The sequence below is a fragment of the Strix aluco genome, chromosome 4 (assembly GCF_031877795.1).
Source record: "Strix aluco isolate bStrAlu1 chromosome 4, bStrAlu1.hap1, whole genome shotgun sequence".
Taxonomy (NCBI): Eukaryota; Metazoa; Chordata; class Aves; order Strigiformes; family Strigidae; genus Strix; species Strix aluco.
In genome coordinates, this window is record NC_133934.1 from 121727214 (window position 1) to 121754047 (window position 26834).

The 26834-nt window shown below is 43.5% G+C and overlaps 1 protein-coding gene across 1 annotated transcript in view; it reads right to left on the bottom strand.

Moving 5' to 3' along the window:
* Window positions 1-12242, bottom strand: part of TMEM179 (transmembrane protein 179) — a 48408-nt gene extending 36166 nt beyond the window's left edge. The window contains exon 1 of the mRNA XM_074825266.1: window positions 12143-12242. The gene's annotated coding sequence lies outside the window, so the exon portion shown is untranslated. The remainder of the gene's footprint in view (window positions 1-12142) is intronic.
* Between the last annotated feature and the right edge of the window lie 14592 nt (window positions 12243-26834).

Below are 26834 nucleotides of genomic sequence, written 5' to 3' on the forward strand. Positions count from 1 at the left end.
CTCTCTTGGCAGGCAGCTGCCTTCTCCACGACAGGTCTTCAACCATCGCGCACCAACAGCCTGGCCCTGCAATGTGGCTTACTCAGCAAGGTCTGGTCCTAACGAAAGCCTGGGGGCTGGAGCCCTGAAATGCGATAATTGCACCCAATTTCCAGAGCAAGGAAATGGCAGAATTGCCCTCTTCTGGGAGGGCAATGAAATTTTTTGTGTAATGCAGGGGTGATGTCTCATGTGGGAGAAGAGGGACAAAGAATGCAGCCATGATGTCACCACATCCCCATTGTGGATGCTGCTACAGCCCTTGCAATACCAGAGTCGCCAAGACGGACTCTGTCTTCTGGGCTCGCCCCCCTGTGAGTCTCAGTCCTCAACTCCAGCACTGGAGGGGGCGAAGGACTTTTTGCCATTAGTAAAAGGTTAAACCAGGAATGACTATTAAATTTATGGATAACAGTGAAATGGATCATTGGAGGTCAAAGATGTGGAATGAACAATTCCTAATTGAATTTTTTTAGAGCATTCCTAGGTTGCTCAGAAAAAACAATTAAGGGGTATACTTGTACTATCTAATATTTTAAGTTTACTTTAATAGTCCTTTACATCATTATGATCAGTGCTGTGAGTACATAAATATCTCCAACTCTTCAACATTTTCTTCTTGACAGGTTAGTTTTCTACCCACAGAGATATTGATGAGACGCTTTTGTACTCCAGATATGTGCATTTTTCTGCATTTTCAAATAGGAACCACCATTATCTTTTTGCAAGCTGAATATTTTTTATACATCATTTACTAGTGACTAATGTGTGCTTCAGCCACAGGCTCCAAGGACTGTCATTTATCTTCCGTAATGACCACAAGTTCTTAAACAACCAGCAACATACTGGCTGCAAAAGATGATCACAGAAGACTCTTAGTTACAGCGAATGAAAACAAAGCAAAATATATATTGATGTATTTTACTTTATAAACAAAAAAATACCAAACCTTCTTTCTTGTGTGAAATGCAATATAAAGTAAAAGAAGATTTTAAATAATGTAAAAATATACAGTTTTATTTCTCTTTTTTGAAGTGAGTTCGTCATCTGGAAAAAGCCAGCATAGTTTCAGTGAAAAAAATCCTACAACAATAAACTTTCCAGTGTGCTGGCTGCCTGTGATTTCTTACTGCCACTGAATATTTCCTATATAAAGATTATAAAGCAACAATACTTGTACATATATTTAGGACTGTGCCACTGTGGCCACAGTACACCAAATATTAACGTTAAGCCAATGTTTCCATATAAAAGCAAATTAGATGCAGTTTTCCACAGAAAAATATGCATCCTTTTAAGAAGTTGGATTAGCCATACAGCTTTTCAAAGCACTGCATTGCAGAAGCTGACCAGGTTTGTGCCAGAGCATGCAGCCACATCTCCTGGATGGAAGTTAATGAGCAATGAAATCTCCCCTTGGGTTAAACATGAGCAAGAGTGATGGCATTACAGACAGAGCTCACCCTTCAGGCCACAAAATCTGAATTTTGGGAACTATGCGCAAGTTATGCCTGTCACTGTGCTCAAGAAATAAATTCTGAAAAGTTCCCTGGGTGATAGGAAGCTATTGGGTCCTTACAAACACGTATTTCCAACCGTTGTCCAAGTCATTCCCAGTGGCAATATGGGTTCATTTTTCATGTGTTCCTAATGATTTCAAGTGCTCTATTTGACCTTGATTTTCATGGGAAGAAAGCTCAGTGCTTGTTTGGATGTCTTCTTATAAGTATTTCCTCTTCTACAGTTTTACTGGCAGCTCAACAAATGGTTTCCCTAGTGCCAAATAAGTTCCAGCTCTGCAACAATTTTTCCACATGCTTTCAGATGCTATAAAACAGCTTTATCTCCATTCTGTGTCTTGGGGTTGAGTTATTTTTTAGTATCTTTCCTCCTATTAATAAAGAGCAATGGAGTGATAAATGTGTATTTTACACAATACACATCAATATATATGTATATTGCTGCTTCCAATGGTGCAGCCACCTCCCACTGTATGCAGGCTCTATATAGCCTCCTCCTGTAAACAGTCAAACCTACAGAAAACATACACCCAGGGAGCCTTTCATCAGCATCATCAGCCAGGTGATGGGGCAGGCTGTCTGCAGGGAGCGCTCAGAGCCAAATGTAAAGAGAAATCTCTTTGCGTTCTTTGGCAACAATGCCCTTTACTAATATTCACAGAAGTGCAGAATATATTTCCCTGTCAGGCATGACTATAATCAATAATACTATAGATAGTATTGACATCAACTGATTACAGTAATGGTCACAATGTACATGCGTAAACTTGGCCAATATGTAATTTCTGGTTTCAAGTACCCCACAGCTTGCTATCTTATCAGTTTCTAGCTTATTACTGATGTCCCTAAACGCTTGCACTATCCACCTTTTCATACCTGTCTGCACATGCCTGTTCGTACTAGGGAACGGTGTCTGATAAAGGCTCTGTTTTTTCCTACCTGCACAGACAGCTTTCATTGGTTTTGGGTACAGAGGTCCACAATGATAGATTAAGATGAACATTTTCTAAGCTGATTAGTAATTCAGAATGACTCATTTATGGCTTATATACCCACAAAATCTTTAAGAGATCAAAGCAGTCTTATTTTCAGACACTAAACATTTGGAAACTGAAGAACGTGGAAATTCAAAGTCCCTGAGATAAACCTTTCCCACCTTTAAAGTTACTAATCGAAAAACATAATTGCAATGAAGTAATTATTGCAATTGCACACAGCAAGCTCACTACATTAGACTTCAGGAGAACAGACCGGTCTCTTCAGGGATCTGTTTGGTAGAGTACCATGAGATAAAGCCCTCGAAGGAAGAAGTGCCCAAGAAAGCTGGTTAATATTCAAGGATCACCTCCTCCAAGCTCAGGAGCGATGCATCCCAACAAAGAGGACATCAGGCAAAAATGCCAAGAAGCCTGCATGGATGAACAAGGAGATCCTAGACAAATTCAAACACAAAAAGGAAGCCTACAGAAGGCGAAAGAAAGGACAGGTAGCCTGGGAGAAATACAGAGAAATTGTCTGAGCAGCCAAGGATCAGATTAGGAAAGCTAAAGCCCTGATAGAGTTAAATCTGGCTAGGAGTGTCAAGGGCAACAAGAAAAGCTTCTATAGATACATCAGTGATAAAGGAAGACTAGGGAAAATGTGGGCCCTCTCTGGAAGGAAATGGAAGACCTGGTTACCTGGAATATGGAGAAGGCTGAGGTACTCAATGACTTTTTTGCCCTAGTGTTCATCAGCAAGTGTTCCCAAGTAGCAGAAGGCAAAGGCAGGGACTGAGAGAATGAAGAACCACTCACTGTAGGAGAAGATCAGGTCTGAGACCATCTAAGGAGCCTGAAGGTGCACAAGTCCATGGGACCTGATAATATGCATCCACAGGTCCTGAGGCAGCTGGCGGATGAAGTAGCTAAGCCGCTCTCCATCATATTTGAGAAGTCATGGCAGTCCAGTGAAGTTCCTGCTGACTGGAAAAGGGAAAAACATAGCTCCCATTTATAAAAAGAGGAAAAAAGAAGACCTGGGGAACTACAAGCCAGTCAGTCTCACCTCTGTGCCTGGCAAGATCATGGAGCACATCCTCCTGGAAACTATGCTAGGGCACATGGAAAACAAGGAGGTGATTGGTGACAGCCAATATGGCTTCACTGAGGGCAAATCATGCCTGACAAATTTGGTGGCCTTCTGTGATGGAGTTACAGTGTTGGTGGATAAGGGAAGAGCAACTGATGTCATCTACCTGGACTTCTGCAAAGCATTTGACACTGTCCTGCACAAAATCCTTGTCTCTAAATTGGAGAGACATGGATTTGACTGATGGAACACTCAGTGGATAAGGAATTGGCTGGATGGTCACACTCAAAGAGTTGTGGTCAACAGCTTGATGTCCAAGTGGAGAGTAGTGATGAGTGGTGTACACCAGCACAATTTGTTGGTGTTGGGACCAGTGTTGTTTAACATCATCATTGGCAACATGGACAGTGGGATTGAGTGCACCCTCAGCAAGTTTGCTGAAGACACCAAGCTGTGTGGTGTGGTCACCACGCTGGAGGGAAGGGATGTGCCATCCAGAGGGACCTGGACAGGCTTGAGGGGTGGGCCCGTGCAAACATCATGAAGTTCAGTAAGACCAAGTGCAAGGTCCTGCACATGGGTCAAGGCAATCCCAAACACAAATACAGGCTGGGCAGAGAATGGATTGGGAGCAGCTTTGAGGAGAAGCACTTGGGGGTGTTGGCTGATGAGAAGCTCAGAATGACCCGGCAATGTGTGCTCACAACCCAGAAAGTCAACCACATCCTGGGCTGCATCAAGAGAAGTGTGGCCAGCAGGTCAAAGGAGGTGATTTTCCCCCTCTACTCCACTCTCATAAGACCCCACCTGGAGTCCTATGTGAGGCTCCCAATATAAGAAGGACATGGACCTGCTCGAGCAGGTCCAGAGAAGGCCACAAAGGTGATTGGGGGGCTGAAGCACCTCCCTTCTGAGAACAGGCTAAGAGAGTTGGGGTTGTTCGGCCTGAAGAAGAGAAGGCTCCTTAGAGATTTTATAGCAGCCTCCCAGTACTTAAATGGGTCTACAGGAAAGGTGGGGAGGGACTCTATCAGGGACTGTAGTGATATGATGAGGGTTAACAGTTTTAAACTGAAAGAGAGTAGATTTATATTAGGCTTAAGGAAGAAATTCTTTACTGTGAGGGTGGTGAGACACTGGAACAAGTTGTCAAGAGATTTTGTGACTGCCTCCTCCCTGGCAGTGTTCAAGGCCAGGTTGGACGGGGCTTTGAGCAACCTGATCTAGTGGAAGGTGTCCCTGCCCATGGCAGGGGGTTTGGAACTGGGTGATCTTTAAGGTTCCTTCCAGCCCAGACCATTCTATGATTCTGATTCTATGTTTTCATATTGCAGCTTGTGAGTGTGTTTGCCTAGGTATACTTCTTTTGCTCCTCCAAAATATGATCACTGATAAAGATGGATGGCTTTTGACAAGGAATATCAGTCATTTTCAGAAATCTGATGAGGCAACTGTGTGCTCAAATGGTTTTGCATGAGCCCAACAAATGTTGATCTTGGAAAAGAATATCCTTGTCTGCATGTGTGTTTTGTAGCATCAGTAACACATACCTTGGGAGCATTTAATCTATAGTATCAACACTATTTATGGCGTCTGGAGTTTTACACGGCTAAGGTAATTACTGTGATAAATGCCAGCAATATTTTAAAATTAACATTGAAGCTTCCTTCAATTTAGAAGCAGAAGACATTTAATTGGCAAAAATGGGATTGCAATAAATTCCTTTGCTGTTTAGGGTCTGATTCTGCATAGCTGATGCACAGAAAGGTCTATATTTTCATCCTGAAGTCAGCTGGCTTTCTTGACTTAGTGCTGGAGTGGCCACAAGACCAGGTCTGGTGACTCTTCCCTGTTCACCTCCTGAGTCATTTCAGCTTAATCTTTTCCTCCTGGTGTAGGAGTCAAGCCTTCTGTGACTCAGAGCATAACCTAGAGCTTAGCTGCCAGATGGACAGATAAGTCCAACTCCATCTATTCCTGCTCCACTGTGATAATATCATGCAACCAATATCAGCAGAGAAGCCCAAGAACAGTCCCCAGCTCCCTTCAAGCCATTTCCAAAGCACATGCGTGTAATCCTAACTTTTGTCAGAAATGGTTCTTACTACCTGGAGGTCACCAAAGATTGGGACAAGTCATGGGTTAACATCTAAAGCAGCTTGGAACCCATCACCACCATCAATAACTGAACATAACCGACCTATGATCTCCAAAGGAGCATGTTCAGCCTCTGTCATGGACTGCGCTGGTGTTGCAACAGCTCATTTGCAGCCCAGGGGAGTTTTGTCTGAGAAAGGATTACAGGATTTCAGTCTAACTTTTGTTAGTGGCACTAACAACAGATGAAAACGTTATCCAAGATGATAATAGTTTCTCTGAACTGGTAAAGGAGTATCCTGACTGCTATGCTATCATAAAGATATCTTCTCAGTGAAACATTCTCCAGGACCTTTGGATCACATATTTAAGCCAGTTTAATGGTCACTGCTGATGAGAGAAAGCAGTCCCAGTCCTTGTCCCTCCTGCCTCCATGCTTTCTTTTTCCCCTGCTCCCAGCTCTGTGTTTCTGCTTCTGTCTTTGTGACTGGGGTGGTTTTCCTGGTCCTTGCTGAACTGATTGAACTCATTAACCTGGCAGAAAACTAACCCTGCAAAAGAGCTGAGTTGTCTCATGCAAGGGTCAGGACAGGGCTGCTGCTGGAGTGCAGGTGAGGGCAAGGAGTAAAGGAAAAGAAGGGAAGGCAGAAGAGCTCTTTTTTCAGTTATCAATTGTTGGGTCAGCTTGACTGTTGCACAATCATGCCCTCCATTGGTGAAGGGAAATATCTGTGTTTCAGAGGATGACCAAGGGATGCAAAGTCTCTTCTACCTTTGTCCTTTCAAATTTACTGCAAAGTCAAATGAGCTAAGAACTATTTCTGGGCTGTAAGATAATTTTTGGCACTACTGTGTTTTATTAATTGTCTCTGCAGAAGGTACAGATATTCATGCTGAAAAGGCAGGACAGGGAACTCTCCACCACTCTTAGTTCATCTCTTTCCACAAACAGCTACACTTGTTTAAACTCAGAAAAAACCCAATGGTTTCTTTTGCCAAGCACCTGATCCTGCCTGTAGTACAGCCCTGTCCCATCCTTCAGGATCACAGCCTGTAAGTACCAACTATTCCTTGCAATCAGTGGAGTATTACTAACACATAAATTGCATTATAAAGTGAATATTAATTTATATACAAGGAGAATTTCCCCTTTCCCCTCTTTACCACCAGTGAGTAACAGGACCCCATCTTTCATAGACATGTCAAAGAGCTATAGTTCATGCCTGGGAGAAAATTACAGGACACTTTTTATAGCAATTCAGGCAAGGGATCCCTGCTATGCAAATAAAATGCAGCACATCCATGCAAAGCTTCATGATAGCCTTGCTCAGTATTTCATAGCGAGGATGGGTGGTGAGTGGCTGTGGGGAGTCCTTCAGCTCCTGCAGAGTCATCAACAGGCTCCTGTGGATTCCTACACAGGTTTCTTCAGCACATGGGAGCAGGTAGGCTGAAAACAGCAAGAGAAGGAAATGGCACCTGTCATTCCCATCCCTTGACCTCTCTCCCCCTGTGGTACAGTGCCTGAGCTCAACCAAGACTTTTAGATATTCAGTTGTTCAGGTTATGGGCCATGGCTTCTACTCAGTCAGCGTACTCTGCCTCTGAGCCCTGCTCACAGCCTCTGATATTGTTAATAAAGAACTGCCCATGCTCTTTCAAAATGAGCAAAAGTTTCAGGCATTGAACAGAGTCAGCAGATACCTGATATAATCATATATTCAGCTACAAGATCTTCATTTAACCTGAACACAAACTGCAGGGCCTTTCCCTTTTTTCCTCAGGAATTACTCCTGTTTTGCATTCCAGAACACTTGTCACCCTGGTGAATATTAATTAAAAGTTGTAATTAATTAAAATGTCAATTAATTCCTTTATTTTATTCTTCAGGGTAATCTTGTATTCTGTGCAAGAGAGAGCAGCAAGTGAGCTTACAAGAATGAAATAAAACAAATCTCAGTGTAAGAAGTACTGCATTATGGATCCTGAAATAAGTGATTGTCTGGCCAGCATTTGGTCAAGGGAGAGAGAGAGTGTTAGAGAGCGCATCCATGAAGGCAGACAGACCAGCACATTATGGCAGTTTGGGGACCACCTATGGCCAATTTACGAACTCCAGCTGTGATTTTATGAGCGCCTTGTGCATTTATGGGTTGTGATCATCATTTGCTGTAGGCTCACAGCTTATGTTAAAGAGAGATGGGATTGGGACTCAATGGCCATCTCTGAAATAGGAGGTTGTCAGGACCAGAAACAGTGAGGAGTTGTGCTTTAGCAGGACAACATCTGGTTATGGCCTCAGCAAAACTATTTTTCTAAACCTAAATTCTACCAGGGTAGAAACTAAGCAGGAAATCACCAGTTTGGTCACAATGATCACAAGGAAGGAAGGGGATGGAAGCTGAAACTAGGGGATTTTTTCACTGGCGTGGAAAGCTTTATGAACCAATGCAAATGTGAATGTGGCATAAAACTGCAAGAGTGAGCAGAAGTGCAGTAGTTACCATGAAGAGCATGTGCAAAGGATTTCATTTTGGGATAGCAACAGCCTTGCTCTGTGGTATAGACTTACTCCAGCTGTTGCTGAAACAAAAAAGACATGGTGCATTTCCATATAGAAATTGAAAAGAAGTGAACTTTCTATCAGAACGTCACCATGGAAATCATTATTTTTTTGTATATGACATAGGAATTCTTATCAATCCCTTCCACAGACACTGCAGCTAATCTTTGACTTGTTTTGGAAGAACATTAATCACAGCATTAGCCATGGGAGTTTAATAATATAAGGATGAAAATTCCCATACATATAAAATCAACATATTGGCATGTTGTTTACCTGGAATTGTTGATCTTTTACTCTGTTATTGTTTCATTTCCTTGCAAAGGTTCTCAGAAACCATAGTTATTGTATCTTGCTTCCTCCTCTTCCTCTCCAGGGGCAGTTCTTTCCAGATCAAGTCAAACAATGAGTGTGCACAGCATCCTCACCAGACATTATGAAACACTGCTTTGTAGACCTTTCCTGTCAGCTCACACAGATGATTCTATTGAGAGACCTGGGTTGTTTTTAAAAATGTGCATTTGCCTTTAATAATAACTGAGTACAAAATGCAGTGCAATATAAATACAGCCTTTCCTTCTCTCTTTTGTGTTTTTCTACAGTATATTTCTAAACCCAGTTGCATCATCACCATAGGCAGGATTTTTCTTACAAAAAGAAGTCAGCAATGTGACTTCTGTATCTAAGCAAGTCACCTTGACTCTGTCTACAGGCATGGAAGCACTTCCAAAGCATCATTCATCTCATTCTAAAATAGATGAGATGAACCATGGCCTTAAATACTTTCTTTCCATTCACTGTAGCAGGGGCCTTGCATGACCAGCTCTGAAGTAGACATAGATGTTACAAGCCAGGTGACAGACAGCTTTTTGTAGAAGTCTTTATTGGATAGAGAAAATCCAGGAAAGCAACCTAATTTTTGCTTCTAATTTCAAATCTGTAATCTCAGTTCTGTAATGACTGGGCTTCCCATAATACAGGAATTTAGTTGGCTAAAAAAAATCACTATTTTTCTTTCTGCTAGTTTTTGATTTTTTTAAAAAATTGCAGAGATAAAAAATAATCTGAGATTTCTAAGGAGGTTTGCCAGACTGTACAAACTGTATGACATCTTGAAATTCAGATTGTCCAATGTCACAGTTACAGGTAAGCACACAGAAATCATGTCTTGGATTTGTCCATGTACGAACTCACTCAGGAGTTAAATTCATCTAACAGAGAAACAAGGGAACATCATAACATAGTCCCAAAGATCACAAGCAGGAGTTCAGTCAGTGAGTTTCACCCAGTAAGACCAGCTCTGCGTGTTTCCACGTCATAAAGAGGGAAGATGCTGTTCAAGATGGGGAATTCTGAGATTTTAAGTTTCAAAGAGTGAGTTGGGAGATCTGCTCAAATCAACACTGCTGCTGAGAAAGAGACATATGAAACCAGACTACATTAGATGCTTCTTCTGAGTTTGAGCTTTAGTGTCTGAGCATTAAAAAATGCTGTGTCCAAAGCTCCAGCTGGGATGTCAAAGGACAGCACAGGTTTGGATTTCATTAGCAATTAGCCCTGTGGACTGGCTGGTGGATCCTTTCACATATACCCAAAGGCATAATGTACATCTCACATACAAAGGACATGGTATTTGCAAGGTATATCACAATTTACACCAATCTGCCTGCAAGCTGGATCAGGCCCAGGTAGCTGGAGATTACTGAAGTGCAGGTCAGGCAGTGTGTTGCTTTTGCTGTCACCTCCAAACAGTCCCTGTCCCCACAGGTTTCTTCCCTGATCTTTTGAGACAATCCACCCTGACAATGCCCATGGAGTAGTGGGAAAGCAAAGCACAAGACAATTGTCTTGACAGGAGTCTTTAAATAAGGTCAATTAACTGCAAAAGTGAGCACCTGCCTAAGGCTCCTTACTCTGGAAGGACCCAGACTACTTTGCTGCATATTCTTATAGCAGTATTTGTCCAAATTTCCTTCTGTGGTAGCAAAAAAAGACTGTCTAATTGGGGAGCGCAGAGCAGCAGATTAGCACACAGTACACTGAACAACGTCCCAACATCTGCTGTCACAGATTTGTTGACAGCTGTTTCTGCAGAGTAGATGGAAAATCTGATAATCCTAAACATGAAATTTCTTGTTATCTTTGCAAAGGAAAGTGCCAGTCTCTAATATGACCCTAAAGGACAATCTGCAGCTTTGAGTAAATGCTGCCAGCTACATCTGGACATCCCCTTCAGCACCTCCTCTGAGAACACACAGCTGGTCACAGCTGCACCAGGGCTGCCTCCCACAAGGTGACACACGAGGAGGCACATTTAGTCCCCAAGGGGTGTTTTTCATACTCTATGGTTTAATTCTATTGGCAGCTTCAAACAGGGTCACTCACTGCCAAAGTGAGCCTGGGAAGGACATGACTGGTGTGGAGACTCCATAAAAGCTCTAAAGACTGTGCAATAAGTACAAAAACTTTCCCTTCTCTGGGTCCCACTTAGCCTGGGTGGAAAATGAGCCACTGCACTCCTGTGCTCTCTGCTTAATGAACTGGTGTGCACTCAGCCTGTAAGGGACAGTGGTGTTTAGCACAAACCTACAGCTGGGTTTATTTTGCAATGAAGACCTGCTGTTGCAGACACTCAGAGGATGCGTGTAAGCAGGGACAGAAACCAGGCAGAGATCTGTGTGAAGAAGACTGAATTCTGCTGTCCCCAGTCTAGGTTTAGCAGAGATATGCTGATGGAGTTTACCAGGGCAGTAGTGCTGTCACACACTCATTTTCTAATGAGCCCAGTCCTATGCTAAGACCTGGCTATAACATTTGGTGACTATAACTTATTTTAACTTCAATGGTTAAGAATGGGAGCAGGCCAACACTGTGAAGATTTTCCCTTAAATACCTTTTAAAACCTGCTCTTACCATAAATGACACACAAACACGGATAATAGCAAGAGTCAATCCTAATAACAATTGTGCGTTTTTGCAAATCGCAGTTATCTGCATGGCAGCCCACAATCAGTGATAACGCCAGAAAGTGTGAAATCCTGAGTACATGCATTATTCAAGAGGCCCATTAAACACAATTCTCATTCTTGGTTTCACAGATTAGTGAGTAGCTGCTATGCCCAGATGCCATTTCATGGCCAGGTAACACTGAGGGAGAAGCAGAAGTTCCTTCTGTGGTGGATGAACTGGGCCCTGTCTGAAAACTGGAATCATGTGTAATCCTTTAAAACACAAAAATTCTAAAGAAAAATATTTAATCTCTGTGAAAAACAGTGTTAAACATTACCAAGAACTGTCATAGCGGGTCTGTCAGATGAGCAGATAGTGGGAATATTTCTACTCTCCGTCTTTTGCCAGTTAAGGACACAGTTCTGTGGTGCTGCCTGTTCCCACAGTCCTTTAGATTTTGGATTTGCAGTGGTGAGTCATGGGGATATTGCTCCAAATGCAACTTTAGCAAACAGGTTGATGCTTCAGTCTCTTCTAAGTTTGGTTTTAAAGACACAATTTGTGTGTTACAGATCCAATTTATGTCTTTCATGACACACGTTTTGGATGGAGACTGCTAGTGCCCTGACAACTGGTGGCTTTTTTTCCCCAAACATCTTAGCTCCTGTCAACAAGGCAAATTTGTCCCTGCCTGGCTGCATTGTTAATGAAAACTGCTGTCCTCACAACATTTACTATACATCCAATTGATGCAAAAAGACACCAAGCCTCATATTTGGTTGCTCCGATGAAACAAACAGGTGCCAATTTCAGTATTGGCTGAATTTAGAAGTCAAATACATGTGGCTGATGTATTAAAGCCTGCATTTCACAGCCAAAAAAAGCAAGTGAATTAAAGCTTTACCTATTTCAGGTGCCTGGGTGTCCATGTTTTCTTTGCATACACAGGCACATTCCTCACTCCCTCCTTCTGCCAGTTCTCCAGTCTTTTGGTGGGGGTGTAGGATGTGGAACAAAGCAACTCACGTAGGTGTCTCCTTCAAAAAACAGGGAACTAAAACTTAGAATGGAACTCCACTTCAGTGTTTACCTACAGAAATTATCACCATCCCCAAACACACCTGAATATCTCCCATTCATGTTTGTGCTATAGCAGTGGCAGCACAGAACAACTTACAAGCTCTGTGTGGGTACTACAAGAGAAAGTCCTTATTGCAAGGTGGATGATACGGTTCTCTGCACAGACCTCCTCCTATGGCCTTACAGTGACACTGAGAATAACAGCAGTGTGGAACCGGGGAGTACACTTCAGTTTTTCACAGTGACAAATAAATCTGTTGGAAATGTTATGGAAATGTAAGGACATATTCTCCATACAACTAAGGTCTGATCTCAGAAGCGGAGCCTTCCAACAGAAATAATCATTACCATCATGTACCTCAGACCATAATTAGTCCCTACAAATAGGTTAATGTTTGGACCTTTCAGTCAGGACAGAGACTTTTTTAATTTCAACAAAACATATTTCATTTCATTAGTTTATTACAGTAATTATTTTTGTTATTTCACATTTTTTTAGCGCTTTGTAACTAAGCCAGAAGCTGTGACAAAGCATGAGTTACAGTGCAGCAAGTCATGCTTGTGCATTGTTAACCAGGAGCCCGAAGGCCGCATGTCACGGAATGCAGGAGGTATGAATTTACTGGACTGTAAATGATCCCCTCATGTGCCTTACTGAGAAGGCAAACCAGCTCACAAAGCAGAGGATTGCAGGACTAAGGATAAAAACCTGCGCTGATCCCTGAACTAAACTCAGGAGCGCTGCATGAACAAAGTCAGAATATATTAAAAGGATGCTACTACTTCCCTGCTACCCCAGAAACACTACCACAAACTCCTGTTTTCTCCTTAATTTCAGTGGCATACACAAGACACTCTGTGGGTGTAAAGTAATGAAGTTTCAAGACACCAGGTCTTATTTATTGAGCTCTGTGGCTTTCCATCAGCAGAAACCACGTATGGCTCTGGCCATCCAGTTGGGAGGAATATGGCGACAATCTTTCCAGCTGTGAAGTTAGCCTGATTTCCTAATCACAATCTCACAGACCTGAGAGAAGCCAAAGGAAATAAACTTCTGAAGTACGTGGACACTTCAATCCCATTTAAAGCATGATTAAGGTTTAAGTACCTGAGCCTCCCTGGCCTTGCTGGCTTTCACAGACAGTTTGGGTTCCGGATCCTGACAGAATGACCATCACTTTATCTGCCCCCTTTTATTTATGCAACTACAGGTGTGTTTAGCTATAATAATAAAAGATATACTTTATCCCACTGCTTTAGGAAGATGGGTCTCAGTTTCAAAATTAAATCAGTGCTCAGTACTTCGACTTAATGACTTTTCAAAGGTTGGGAGGCAATGCAAACTGACCCCCTGTGTACTTTAGCCCATTGCTCATATGAGATAAAATGAACCAGTTTATACCTCTGTCAGAGGTACTTGTGTTAGTATGCTTTACTTTGCATTTGTCCCAGTTAAGAGCATACACAAATTCAGGGAGACCCTGGCTTCCCATGGCCCCAGCAAATCCTCTCCACCAAAATCACCTGGGTGCCCAAAACACAGCTTGGAAATGAGATTTAGCCTCCTGGCTGAGCCAAGCAGCAAAGCATTATATTGTTCTAAATAAAAAGAGAAATAGCATTAATAAAGGGGATGGGGTGGGACATTGGCACCTTTGGAGTTTTGGCCACCTGTGTAACTACAAAGACAAATTTCAGAGCTTGGTGGTGATCTGCCAATTTTGCTGCAAAGCACAGTGTAGGAGCAACATCTCCATAAGCCACACAGGCAGCACAGGGATCACCAGGATCCCTTCCAGACAAATAACCATGCCCATGTGCAGAGCTAGAAGGATCTTCTTCCCCATCGCTAGGTAATTTCAGTCTTGCCTTGAGAAAAAACCAGACAGAAACCAAGACAAAAACCCCACAACAAACCCAAATCTTGTCCCTTCACTGTGTCTCGGTAGGAGGCTGTCAACACTCCTCCTTACCACAGAGCTGTCTTTGTGGCTTTGGGAAACAAACACGTCATTTATGTTCTTATGAAGTATTCCTGTTTTATATATGATGCATTCAGACCAATCAATCTTCTATCTTGGTGGCCTGTTTAGAGACTTAGGGAGCTGGCATTGATTAAATGCCTATAATAGAGAGCATTAATTTACCCGTCAGTGGAAAAATCACCATTGTAAATTGTCCCAGTCGGTTTGTATATCACCAAACGATACGCAGCATGTTCTGGATGTATGTACTGAACTGCACTCGTACATAAAGCACATTCAATTAGCAGCACCAGCATTGCTTCAGCCAGCCATAGGCAAGAGGTCTGGGTTTGATTCTGCTGCCCTCTTTAGGACTTGTGCCTGGGACTCCCTGGTCTAATAAGAAGCTAAGTGCAAGATCACTGTGTCTGAAGTCCCATAGGGAGTGCAGAGCATCCCATGGGACTGGAAAAAAATGGCATATTCCTTCCTTTTGCTCATCATGCTACACAGCTTGTAACCTAGTTAAGATGATTTTTTTGCCAAAAGGGGGAGAAAAATATTCTGTGTTTGTGGAAGGCTCCTTCATCTGTTGAGTTCATGGTCCCAGCTGAAATATCACATATTGTTCACATATTATGCCCTATGAAGCACAAAGAAGAAGATCACATTGCCCTAAGGAGAGGCAAAAAGTAGTTTATCTTGAGCAGTGGAGCAACATTAGATTTGCATTGCCCTAATAAAAAATGTTCAGATACAGACCGTAGGTAGATATCTCAAGTGGAGATAGCCAGCTCCTTATTGTGGTTGTAGAGGAGGGCATGAGGGCAAGAGAGGAATGAGCTGAGTGAGAAATATATGGTTTTAGTCAAAGAAAAAACAAGAAAATACCCTGTATAGGGGACCTGAGTTATGTAGGCAACCTGGGTCACTGAGGACAGAGATGCTCAGGAGCGAGTGTTGGGGAAAGGCAGAGAGAATGGGTGAGACACAGCAGCAAGGAGCAGGTGAGGAGCAGAAGAAAAGTTCACGTCTGCTTAAAACTCTCACACTGAGGCTTTGTCCAGTCATTGCTCCACTTCATACCAGGTTCATGCCCCTAGCAGAAGAGAGGTCAAATTCATCCTGCTTTTCTTTTTTTATAGATATCCCACAGAAGAAAAGGAGAAAAATGGATTGTTCCTGCCTCAGTATTTCCTTTACAAAGGCAATGACTTCAGATCCATCAGTGTTTCTCTTTCCAGCCTGACACACAAGTGTGCTTTCCCCAAGCCTGCCATCTTAGCTGCATGCCCACTTTCCAGCCTCGGGCATGCAGGAGCTGCGAGAGCTCAAGGTCTGGGGATTGCAGAAGTAAAGTTACTTCACCCAGACCTCCCAAGGACTCTCTTACTCAAACCTTCTGGCACGGGAGTCAAGATGTGATCTTTCTAACTGTCAGCTCTGCAAAATTAATCAAAGAGATGAAAACCCCCTCTGCCATTCATCACCACTGATAAAGGTCCTGCCAGCAGAACTGAGCTCCCAATTTTGCTGCTGATGAACAAGGTGGGAGGTGACACAGTTCACTCTTGCAGAGCTGCTGTGGCTCTGCCATGCAGGTGCTACAAAAGCCTTGTATGCATCAGAGACCTGCACAGGCATAGCTTCAAGTTACATATGCCTCAGTTAAGTAGAAGGTAGCATCCTTTCAGAGATTAAGGTCAAGGTTTGGAAAAACAGTTTATGATTTCAAGTGGGTCTCTTTCTGGGTGACAGCTGAGTTATTTTTAAAGGCTCATATTTTCACAAAGAACTGAAGAGTATTTGGTAGCTTCTGGAAAGTAGTTAAGGTCAGAGTAAACCTTTGGGTACAAACACTACTACGCTCCACCACACTCAGCAGGCAGGTGTAAACCCAGTTTGAGTCTGGAAGCTGTTGAGCATAGTTAGTTGCTAGGAAGAAAAGTGGATGGTTCATAGTCCAGCACTGATGTGCCTAGAATGGCTTCCAGGTTGGGGCTGGTCTCTCAGCTCTCTGGGTCCAGCTGGGGAGCAGATGAATATCTGAAGCCTAAGACATGCAATATCAGCTGTCAAGTCAAAAATATCAGCCCAAAATTTGAGCAGTCTAACACTAAGTGCTCAGCATCTGCTTCACACTAGCTGCAGTCCTTGCACAAAGGGTTAATTTTATTTGCAGAGCTCCGCACTATGCACAAGTAAATCCCAGTGCATTTTTACCAGCATGATTTATAAGCCAGGTTTAGAAAACTCTGGTCTCAGAAGTCTGTTGTCAGAGTTAATGGAGCAAGAATATAAACTACAGCATCTTAGGGTTACAGTCACCTCGGTAGCATCCTCCTGACAGTTTCAGATCCAGATCTCTGCTGCGTTTGTCCAGGCTTCAGTCACACCTCCAGCTGTGGTGTGGAAATGCCTTTCCTTATGGCCTGCAGGATCAAGATGGGACAGAGATTTCCTCTTGAACTTTCCATTAAAAGGCTGAATCTGTTGCAGCAGCCTGAGGTCTGCATGACTTTACCCCTTTCCTATCATCCTGCAGAAATGGAGCAAACAGAGCTCTTTGGTCTGTAAACTGCACGTTGCTACCCAAACTGAAGGAATGGAGGTGACTGGCACAGAAAGGGAAAGAAGCATGGTGCTTTGCATGGCCATGCCTTGTTTGTACCCATGGAGAGCAGCTTGGGTATTGCCAGGCATCCAGAGTAAGGATCCCACGTAACAAGACCAATATTATGCTACGGGATGAAGACACTCATGTTGTATCTGTGTACTTGAAAGTCGCTCAGATTACCTAATAGAAACACACTTAGACAGATTGTTTCATCAGCTGACAAATTCCCTGAGCTACTAATGGATCCTTTTTGCCTGCTTGATAAAAGGTTCCATAATAAGAAAAAAAGAAAAATGAAAGAGGTCTCTATATGAAGGAAAGGCAGGGAAGAACTGAAAAATCTGTATTATTTGCAAATTTTGCTCTCTGGCCCCAAGAAGCACAGGCAAGAGATAAGCGGCAGAACAAAATGAAACAACAGCATCAAAAAGCCACCCGAGTACCAAGAATGAAAAACATGTAAAAAGCAAACTCCTGGCTTTAATACGTCATTTTCTGAAATATCTGGGAGCAAAAAGAATGAGAAACGTGCCAAATTGCACACTGTGGTCCATGTGGGGAAGCAGGGGCAGGGTCTCCAGCATCATATGCTAGTGCTCTCCCTTCTGTGTCAAGATCAAGAAGCTGACCATGTCCTGGGCTTTAAAATCAATTCAGCCCCCAGCCAGCAGCAGTAATAAAATGAGTACATAATGCCACCTTCTGGCTATAGTCGAGGACACAATAAAAACGTTGCCAGAAAGATAGTGTTCTGTCCCTCCTGCACTCGGGTAGATGATATATATCACTTGCTTGTGGAAGTCAAATTTCTTTTGCTGACTTAATCCCAGAGCCAAAATTAATCAGACATTCTAGCTAACAGGATCAGGAAATGCCATAAATTATGCTGCCTGCAACCTAACAACAGCATTAACAGCACGAAGAAGGTGGAGGCTTTTTTTGATTAATCACTGTTTAAGTTGCCTAAAGGACCTATGAAACCTCCTGCTGGCTGACACAATGAACAACATTTTATATTAACCCATATAAGGAAATGTCTTTAAAAGTGATGGATTATGCAGATGCGAGACGGGCACTGTGTGATGTGGTTACCTAAGAGCTCCAAGCTGCTTGACGGGCCCCTCTGCTGCTCCCAGCCCACAGCAGCCCTCCCCACCATCTCCAGCCTACCAGCCTACCCCAGAGAGGACACTTGTCACCCCAGTAGCTGAGGACCCTCAGGAAAAGCCACACAACACAATGGGTTGGATTGAGTTGGCTCCAGGCAGAGCTACAAAGTTTATGCAAACAAAACCACCAGTAAATTTTGGCTTTTTTTTTTTTTTTTTTTAATTTTTCTGTTGTTGTAGACATACCAGCAAGCTCAATACCTAGGGGAGGGATAGGAAATGGACATTTCATCTGCCAGGTTTCTGTGGCACCCTGCAGAACAGCGTCCCTCTTTTTTGTTCATGGAGATGCTGAGAAGTCACCATGGCTTCCCTTAGCTCCAGTCAGATGCTGCTGTGCTGGTAGCACACCCTGCACTGGGGCACACAGAGTGGACAGGCTGAATGGAGAGTCTTAACAACCCAGCCCCAAGCACATGAACGTCTCCTGGAGCTGTAAATACAGCATCGTTCATCAAACCTGTTGTTTTCTCTATTTTTCAGGAGCATACAGGTGAAACCCTGATTCCTGCTGCAGGGGATATGTTGAGGTTCCAATTTCCTTTGGTCAGGATTTTTCAGAGCAGCTAGCACCAATCTCACTCTCATTGACATGAGCTGTCTCCCATCCACTGCTCCTACTGTTTGCTCTCCTGAGAAGTCTCCCTACTTAGAAAATACACTTTCATTTTCACTCTCTTGCTTAGAGATCCACTTCTTGGGGTGATGGGTTTTCAAAGCATCCTCCACTGTGCTGCATTGCACACCATCATTTTAAATTTACATGAAATGGGCAAGTAGCCCTTCTCAAGTGGCAAAAGCTGCGTTTTACACTCTTTTTGCTCTGGTACTCAAATATAACATATGCAAAGCAGCTGAGAATAAAGTCCCAGAGTTGAGACAAACTTATTGTTGCCAAAACCATGGTGTCAGATGAGATCATGGCTGGACAGATCCTTTAGGGATCTGCATAATTTTAGGTGCACAATGATCAATACAGCCAAGCAGTTTTCTCATGGATCTTCATCAGTGAGCATTTCTACACAGGCTGAAAACTTCACCGACATAATCTTTTGATTGCAATTTATCCAAAGTGACAGAGTCAGAGTTTCACAGAAGAGGCAGAAATCACCAGTGGACTTGAACCCTGCAAAATGTTTCCGAAGGACTTCTTCTAGTTAAACTTCATGATCCTGGGATGAAGGAAGTATCTCAATCTCCTTCCTAACCTCCCAAGCCCATGCACATCTCCCAGTCCCCACTGGACACAAGGCATGGCTATAGTAACTTCTTGCTCACTGATTTAATTCCCTTTCCATGTAGTCAGGGGCTTCTGAAAGACATACTCCCCTACTTGTCACTTTCCTGGTATGATATTCTGATGGAAGATGCCAGGCTTGTTCCTCGACCCCACTGCCATGTCCAACCCTGCTCTGTCTGATGGGCAGTCCCTCACCCAGCCCCTGCTTTCCTCCTGGCTCTTCCAACCACTCTGACTCCTGTACCTAGCTCCCACCCATCCTGCCATTGGGACCATCTTCAAATGCCTGTGATGGTTTTTTGCTTACCAGAGAGAGGAGGATATAATTATCCATCAATCCCATGCTGTCTGGGTGCCTGGTGAAGATACAGGCTTAGACGTGCCTAGAGCAACCAGACCTTCCTCCTGCAGCTTAAGGCTGCTGGAGCTTCTGGGAAGCGCCAGAAGAATCAAGACAAATAATCACCAGGAATTACTTTAATCCTGTGAAGAAAATGAAGCGGCAAGAAAATGTCACTTGAAGCCTGACTGAGAACATCCCTGCAGGAATTTAACTGGCCTGAAATGATGTACACCTGTTACAGACCTGACTCATCTTCACTTTGCTGAGCACTGACAGACCCCAGACACTGCATTCTCCACAGAGAAGTGTCTGCTTCCCTTTGAGGCCTGGAAAACCCCAAGCCTGCCAAGAAGGTAAAGAAAGTAAATAAATCAGTGATACAACAACTTACACCTTGCATTAGCATTGCCGAAGAAAGGGAAGTGCCTTTCATTTAAAAGTCTGACCTTTCTCTTCTGGAGCCTTGATTTCTAAAACATATATTTCACTCTGTGCATATTCACCAGCTTCAAGTGAGCCTTCCCAGAGGCCATGGTCAAGGACTGCGTGGAGCTCAGTGCTGCTTCCACCACAGGAGCTGCTTTTAAGTGCAGTAACGCATCGGCGTGAAGGTGGCAGGCTGTGCCGCAGCTCCTCTCCTGCAACTTCAGAGTCATTTGGGCTTGCCTTGCCCCCAGGGAGTCTGAGGGTGCCCATGTCAGATGCCCTCCTCACTGGCTCTGCCAATTAAACTAGACAGGCCAATGCTTTTGCCTTTACTAATTGATGCAGCAAGCACATAATTAAAGGACTCCCCATCGCTTTGCAATCTTATGCAGCTATTTGTCCAGGTGGAGCACCTTCCTCAGCCTGCTACCTGCTTTTCCAGCTGCCAGTCATTAAACATCACCCCTCTACCAGGCCGTGGGATGATGAATGTTCTCCCGACTGCTCTGCATATCAACCATGCACAGGTCAGATACCCCCCCGGCTGCCATCTCCCGGTTTGTCTGATCTGGCAGATGGATCCCTCGGTGTCTTTGTCTGCTCTGACCTACTTCTCCCTTTAATCGTCTGCCGGCTGAATCTCTGGGGTGTCTGACTCACCACAGATGTGGGGATGCTGTGCCTGCCCACACATATCTCTTCTCTCTTGGTAGAGAATTAACCATTTTAGGTATGGGGCTGGCCTGTACTGATTTCCCCAGCCAAGCTGTGATCTCTTCCTCACTGAAACCAATACCAAAACCACCTGTGCTCAGACCACCTCCAGGATGCTTTCCCATGGCTCTCCCATGTTTCTCTGTGGGATGGGAGTCTCAGGGCACACAGGACCAGTTGTCTGGGAAGACTGCTGGCAGAGGTGTCCTTGGGGTACTGGCATGGACATCCATCCATCTTTATCCTCTCTGGTTGACAGGAGGGCTGAATTTGGATGGAGACATTTCTCATATCCTGCAAGACCATTTGATGTCCTGGAAAGTGACAGCGAGGTGCAGGGGACACTGAAGACAGCTATGATGGTAGATGCAGACTGGTCCAAGTGGCTCTGACCACAAGAACTCCAGGCAGCGTGGAGCAGAGGCTCCCAGGCTGAGCCTCGGGCATTGAGGAGGTCAAGCTGGGCTGGCACCGCTAGAAGGAGCCTGGGCCAAGCCACCAGCCCTGCCATATGGCTGTGAAAAACAAGTTGCACACATGACTGGGGCTTTTCTGAGGTCTGCCGGCAGGGTCATGATTATCCATCCTGCTGTGACACCTGCAGGAACCCACTCATCCCCTCTTTCACAGCCAGCAGACAGAGGTGGTACCAAGCAAGCAGTTGCTATTGACTTTTTGCTGGAGCTGTGTCTTGACTAAGGATCAAGCATGCAAATCTGCACCGAACTCACCAGCTGCTTTTAAATTGCCCCTAGCTGACAAGAGGAAGCGTTGGAGGAATGAAATAATTTTTACTGTGTTACCAACTGTCTTTGATTCGTGCCACAGAATTATTTTGGGGAACTATGGAACTGAGGAGCTGTGTAAGTAACCGCCACTGTGTCTCAGCTATGGCAAATGCACATCCTCCCCCCCACATGAGTGTACTCTGTCTAGACATGGCTTTAGAAGATACTCTGCTATGTGGTCTCTGAGCTGTGAGTGTTGCAGGAAGGAGGATCCATGGAAATCCTTTTTTTCTTGCAAACTCCCCCATACCAGGGGCTATACCCAGCAGCAGATTTGAGCCTGAATTCTCTGTACAGAGAGTTGGGAGGGGAGGGGGAGGGGGCAAGAAGGAGATCTCTCTCCAAGGCAGTCGTATTAAAAGGTGAGAGATGGCTCTGAAATGCTACGTGATGATATATCCTAATATAGAGAGAATCCGTAGAGAAGGTTTTACAAGGAGTCTCTGAGTCTTTGCACTGGTACCATTAAGGGCTGGATGCTGACAGATATGTATTAGCTGAGCTGCAGGCACTGAGCCAGGTCTCTGAAGGATTCAGCCTGAGTCCAGGCTTAATTTCTTGCTGAGAAGTGCTTGTGTTGAGTCTTAGCATAGACGCATTTAACAGGAGAACAACCAGGCACTCCAAGACTTAATGCAAGAGTACATGCACAGAGAAAGCAAGTGAGAAGAATTTTGATTAATTGCTGCATATTAATTTGTCACTGCAGCAGATGGAATATTTGCTTCAAGCTTTTCAGAGACAACATGAAAATGTTTTACACAGCTGACTGGCTTTGCAGTCAAGCCCATTTGCTGTTGGTTAACGCTCAGCCCTGTGTTAGTGAATGAACAAGACAAGCGAAAACATCTTTTCACTTCCTAAGGCAGCAAAGCTCACTGGTCTAGCATAAAAAGAAGTGGACTATAACATTAGCTAGTTTAGATAGACTTGGAGAATGTGCAATCCCCCTTTAAAAGCCTGGCTAATGCACAGATCCTCATTTAGTGCTTTTTTTTTTCAAGGAACATTCTCATAATTTATACCCAAACAACCTAATCAGAGATAGTGTCAGCTGAAGAAGGAAATGCAGAAACCAGAGCTAAGCATGGGCAGGTACTGTGAAAGCAAACACTTTCATCTTGTCAGGAGTGGTTTGTTTGTGTCTTATCCAGAACTGCAAGGAAGCATAACCACAAATACTTCATACGGTACTTTGAATTTAATAGCTCACATGGGCTACTGTCTGAATTACTGCCTTTTATTTTATGACTAAATTAATATTATATACACAGGAGCACATTTAAAATACCCAACAGGGTAAAAGAAATGATTGCTGTGTTGAAAAATATAAATTTTTATGCACAGAAGTTATTAGTAAAGCCACATTCCCCAGTCTATTAATGTGCACACATTTAAATTTTCCTTTTTTTTTCCCTTTTGACCTTTCTTTTCAGATACTACAGCATGTTATCTTAAAGCTTTAATAAAACAGTAATTCACTCATGCTTTTTATGGCCTAGTAATTTGTCTGTTGTGCCATATATTGGGTTTCATAACTTTTATATGCAAATCAATAAAAACTCCTTTGATATTTCATTTAAATCATTGAATAATTAACACATCCCAGCCCCCAAGTCAGCTAAACTGTGAAATGGAGATCTAGCACTCACAAAATTTCAAGTAAAAAAGAGTAAAACTTAAGACATGGAGAAATGCATCTTATTATAAAAAATATAATTAGAAAAACTGTGCTTATGAAAAAGGGAAAAAAGGGAGAAAAATATCATGCCTGGTAATGTCAGCCCTGGATGTATATAGTAGTTGCAAATGGAAAAAAGCGAGATGGAAGCAGACAAAAATGTTCATATAAACCTCTTTGAATATGTTGTCTGAGTTCTAAGAAATGGAGAATGAAGTACAACGCTCACGGTTCAGGATTTCCCAGCTCCATCCATGGCATCAGGTTTGTACCTGGGCTTTGCAAGCACTTTGCAGTGCAGCCTGAGCTTACAGCAGCAGCACACACCCAGGCTCAAGGTATGCTGCTCTTTCCTGGCTTTAACTCTCTTCCCACATAAGCAAAGCCGTGGGACCGTTCCTGAATCCTCCAGGCATCATGGTGCTCCTGGCTTTCTTTTTAGGCTGGTTTCTTACAGAAACAAGAAAGTTGCAATCCTACTACTGCATATAGGTCTTCTCCTGGTGGCCTCTAAACCCAGGGGACAAGGCTAAATTTCATAGAGTGCTAAGTTCCTGCAAGTGTCATGAAAAATAAGAGGTCAAGCAAAGGCAAGGGAGGCAATGTTTCCTAAATGCAAAGGCTGAAGTTTTAGCCCATGGACAAGCCGGATAGTCCATGTGAGAGAGGAACTCTAGGTTAGGCATGACTTGATGTGGGGCTCATATCAGGTATCAAGTGCGTTAGCTGTCAGCCTTCTTCCACAGATGTGTAATGAAAAACCCATCTCCTGGTTAGTACATCCCACTAGTTCTGAAGATAACCCTGGGATGTGAAGCCTGTGCAAAGGAGTCCTTGAGGCATGCCAGAGTTTGCAAATAGCCTGAGTCCCAAACATAGGGACACTGTTTTTCAGTAACCTGCCTTGTTTTAATTTCAGTCAGCAACTAAGCACCACACAGCTGCTTGCTCTCTCCTCCCTGGTGGGATGGGTTGAGACAAAGAGAGTTTCACAGGTAAAGCAAAAGCCTCGCACGCAAGCAAAGCAAGACAAGGAATTCATTCACCACTTCCCATCATCAGGCAGCTTCTCAGCCATCTCCAGGAAAGCAGGGCTCCATCATGTGTAATGGTTACTAGGGAAGACAAACACCATCACTCCAAACGTACCCCCCTTCCTTCTTCTTCCCCCATCTTTATATGCTGAGCATGATGCCATATGGTGTGGGACATCCCTCTGGTCAGTTGGGGTCAGCTGTCCTGGCTGTGTCCCCTCCCAACTTCTTGTGCACCCCCAGGCTACTCACTGGTGGGGTGGTGTGAGGAGCAGAAAAGGCCTTGACTCTGTGTAAGCACTGCTCAGCAGTAACAAAATCATTCCTGTGTTATCAACACTGTTTTCAGCAGAAATCCAAAACATAGCCCCATGCTAGCTACTATGAAGAAAATTAACTTTATGCCAGCCAAAACCAGCACAACTCCTTGCTCAGGTGTTGTGCTGCCTGCACAGCTACACAACAGAAAGCCAGCTCAACAATTACGGGACGGGATATAGGTGTATGGTGTGTATTTCATTAATGAGAGGAATGATCTGATAGATTCTAAGCCTCAGCCACTTGCAAATCTTTATCTGAGTGAGGGACAAAACCACTTTTGCACTGGTCAAAGCAGTTAAAAGATGTTCCCATCCTCTGATCCCTGGACTGCCCACGTCAGCCAGAGCCAACTGCTCCTTGTGCATGCAGGAGGGGAGACAGCAGAAGTTGGCAGTGCAGTGGCTCATTGCTCTGAGCCTTGTGGTGAGTTACATGGTAAAGAGAGAGCCTTAATCTCATGCCTGAAGGATGGAGGGCCTTGGTTCTGTGAACACCAGCTCACCACTGGCCTGGCTGCACAGGCATCGCTTGGGCATAAATATTGCCTATTTAAAGGTCCTTGCCCCTCAGTCTGGTGTTGGGCTGTGCCAGTCCAAAACTGCCCGGGGAGTCTGAAAAACAACTCAAGATCATCGCACAGTCATTAAAATGCAGAAATCTTTTGAACTTTGCACACCAGCATTGGTATTGTCTCCCAATTTTTACCTGCTGTAAATGGAAAAGGAACAATTAACTGAAGAGAAATTAAGGACAGACTTTAACTTTGTCTTTGCTTAAATAACAAGTATTTGTTTAATTAAGATCTGTGACATAACATTAAAAGGATAGCACTGTACTGAAATAAAGATTTGGATCAACGAAGAATGCCTTGCAATACTGTAGCTTTTTCTATTTGTTTATGTCAACCACTGACAGAAAAAGCCATTCTCCAAAGGAGCAATGACTTACTCAGGGAATGCTGATTTAATTCTCTGTCCATCTAGAGTTTTGCCCATGGTATCAGGAGGAGCAGAGATACAGCAATCCCCATGCTGGCCTGCCATTTAATCACCTAATATTGAGGCCAAGGACAAGGAAAAAAATATGTGATCTAAACAGTCTGGTCCACACATTACGGAATGCTTTTATTGCCTATAGAGAGCTGAGACACAGGGCTAATCGTTAAGCAGATGCATTCAAGGTTGAGGGTGCACTGTAAAAGCTGCCTGATTTTACATGGGCATTAGAAGAGTGCTTGACTACTTACATTGCTATCTTGGAATAATTTTATGTTAATTCTTTAAATGTCAGTTATTCAGATGTTCTATGCTGCACTTCTAACTTCCAAGTTATTTCTTTTAAATTGTCGCATACACCATTTAACAGGTTCTGTGCTAAAGGTCCCATTTTTTTTAATATTGATTTTCTTTTATATCTTTGCAGTACAGAATTAGCCAGGGCTCCTGCTCAGAGTCCTATCACTGGTTTGTCTTTATTACTTCTGGTACATTTTCAATGTTTTACATTTAAATTTGTGCACTTAGTTTTATTGTGCTTGTAACCATCTTAATTTATTTTCTGCCTCTGTTTCTTCCTTCTAGTTAAAATGGACACACTCAAAGGCCATCCACTGTTACTGAATCAAAGCACACACATCATCCAGGGGAGTTCACTGGGGAGACATCTGGGGTTATTGCATAGAAGCCTGAGTCATGTGCTTGTCTTTTCAGATTTTACAGATTACTAATCTCTGAATTTTGGGTGAGGCCTGGCTGGTTTTAATAAACTCAAGTCTTTGTATGCTTTAAGAAAATTGCTTATTAAATTCTTTAACCAGTAATGTCCCTGCAATTAAATCAGGCCCAAGAAAAAAATACAGCAACAAATGTTTTATCTGCTCCCCATCCTTATTAAAGCCCTGAGCCTTCAAAAGCTTACACAGACATGTCCCGGTGAGCACTGGGCCTCAACTCACTGACTTCCAAGACTGTAGTTACAACAGACCATGGGGCCAGGGGATCACAGTGGGACCATACCAGGAGGCAGACCTTGACTCCTTGTAAGGATGAAATGGCCTGATGTGCTTTACTCAGGGTTTGTCTCAACAGTTTAAGTCTGTAATTACTGGCTTAAAAGAAGAAAGCTGCAAAGCATAAATCCAAACCCAAACCACGGTGCTACTGGACCTCCCTGACTCCCCCAGAACAGGGATGCACTACAGGCAGTACCACCAACTCTTT